This window comes from Mirounga leonina, unplaced genomic scaffold (genome assembly GCF_011800145.1).
Source record: "Mirounga leonina isolate KUSES-001 unplaced genomic scaffold, KU_Mleo_1.0 Mir_151, whole genome shotgun sequence".
Classification (NCBI taxonomy): domain Eukaryota; kingdom Metazoa; phylum Chordata; class Mammalia; order Carnivora; family Phocidae; genus Mirounga; species Mirounga leonina.
The window spans coordinates 51933496-51935947 of record NW_023270377.1 but is presented as its reverse complement, the minus strand read 5'-3'; the positions used below and the strand labels follow the sequence as shown (position 1 = coordinate 51935947).

Below are 2452 nucleotides of genomic sequence, written 5' to 3'. Positions count from 1 at the left end.
AAGTACAGTAGCATCTGGTAAGATCAGGACAGAATTGGGGTTTAAAGGTGAACAGAGGGGTGCCTGGGTGGCTCAGTTGTTAAGCGTCTGCCTTCAGCTCAGGTTATGATCCCAGGGTCCTGGGATCAAGCCCCACATCGGGCTCCCTGCTCAGCGGGAAGCCTGCTTCTCCCTCTCCCACTCCCCCGCTTGTGTTCCCTCTTTTGCTGTGTCTCTCTCTGTCAAATAAATGAATAAAATCTTAAAAAAATAAAAGTGAACAGATATTCAGCATCTAACAGTTTGAAAGAAGCCACTATATACTCTTTCCACAAACATGTTTTCACACAGCCAGTATGGTACTAGCCACTAACCCAGGACGCCAAGTGTATTGAAGTAGAAAAGATGCAACAAAAATAGCTACATTAGAAAGACTTCAATACTTGAGAAAAAGAGTGCAACACTCAGATTTTCCCCTTTAGCCCCTAAAACAACATCATACCGTCTAGATCTATCAATACGGTCCTACATCAGCTTTTAGAATATTTGTCAGGAAGGCAAACATAAAATGACACTGTCCAGTACAGTCTTTGGGTATTTGGGAAGGGGAAGGGGAGAAAGTTGGTTCTCAGAACAAATTAGTCAGCATCAGTTATATCAACAGGATCTTTGGATTCTTTGTTCTCCCACACTTCAATGTGCTTTTCCTTCTCTCACAAGCGCTCCAGTTTGGCAGCCATTTGTACCTCCTGATTCTCTTTGTTGGCTTCCATTTTGTGGGTCAGTTTTTCTTCTGCCATTTTACTGAGGTGGTTCTTTTGTTGCTTTTTGAAGCATTTCTTTCTCATGCTCTTGTTTCTCAGCAAGCTGCTTCAAGACCTCAGCTTTATGGGACTTGTATTTTTCTTCTGCAGCTTTTAATTTCTTCTGAATTTCCTCTAGAGAAATATCCTCCTTCTTTGGAGGGAAATGGGGAATTCTGGGATGAATTCTTTTGGTTGAGGGCTGAGAATCAACTCAAAAACTTGGCCTGAGGCATGCTTCTCCAGTTCTTTCACTGGGATATCAGAAGAAGCCTTGGTGAAGAGCAGACAAGAGGCTGGCAGTGCATTCTACAGAATCCACTGGCAAGGAAAACCATGCTCAGTCCGAGCTGCCTGGCCATATTCTCCAAGATGGTAAATTTTATATTACGTATTTTTTATCACAATTTAAAAACTTTAAAAATATGATGTGGTTTTTCAACTCTGTGTGTAGATTCTGATGTATTGATTAAGGATACGCCACAGTTTATTTCATAAATCATCTTGACTATAAAGACACCTTCAAAACTTTATCTGTTTCCAGGCGCCTGGGTGGCTCAGTTGGTTAAGCGACTGCCTTCGGCTCAGGTCATGATCCTGGAGTCCCGGGATCGAGTCCCGCATCAGGCTCCCTGCTCGGCGGGGAGTCTGCTTCTCCCTCTGACCCTCCTCCCTCTCATGCTCTCTGTCTCTCATTCTTTCTGTCTCAAATAAATAAATAAAATCTTAAAAAAAAAAAACTTTATCTGTTTCCTTCCTCCAATAGTAGGAAGTATGTAGTCTTATTTTGCAGAAGGGAAAATATAAACACAAACAAGGAAATCCCTTTCTCTTCCATGTGGTTCATTTCCAAATTGCTTTAGAAATTGACTTAACTAAATCAATCCCCAGCTCTTCCTGACTCCAGTTCTTTTAAGCTTAACTTTGAAAAGGTCTGGAGAAGGCAAATGAAAAGGTCAGAATCTATCTTCCGCATCTTACCCCATTAGAAAATTTCTATCACTATGTGTATGCCCTTCCATTATAGGTACAGTACAATTTCACAAGAGTTGATTTGTGAAGGAAAGTGAGGAATAAAAAAATTCAAGTTGAAAGAAACAAAATCACATCTGATACTCAGAAACCTTTAGAAGGCTTCTCTCAACTATTCTACTTAACATGTTTTCTTGACCTTATTCAAGTTGCTTTTCCTTTTTTCTGCAGCTGAAGATAACTTCATCTTTACTTTCTTCCTTTAGTTCTTTTATGCTTTATTTATTCATTCATTAATTCATTAGGCATTTGGTGCCTATAATCATTTTATAATGATTCTTTTAGGTCTTTAGTTCTTTACAACATCCCTGTGACATAAGGCAGTCTGTAGATGCAGTGCTATACCAGAGAGGAAGAAATGACCAGTTATTCTACTGTCAGTAAACTTGAGGGCCTATTGTCTATTATCACATGTACTCCAGTGATTGCCCTCTTCTGGAGTCTGTACTTCCCAATTTTCATAAGAAGTTATATTGGAACTATTTCATTAGATATTATAAAAGGTTAGAGAGTATGAGGCAGTAGGGAGAGGGTTTATTTGTAGTCTACCAGTAGTGTCTGATCTATCTCTGGTATTTAGAACAGAGAATAAATCTTTTTAGTTATTGGAGATTATTAGTAACATTTCTTGAATGGCC

The 2452-nt window shown here is 39.4% G+C and overlaps 1 pseudogene; it reads right to left on the bottom strand.

Moving 5' to 3' along the window:
- Positions 1-458: 458 nt before the first annotated feature.
- On the bottom strand, positions 459-2001 carry LOC118012674 (annotated as a pseudogene).
- Between the last annotated feature and the right edge of the window lie 451 nt (positions 2002-2452).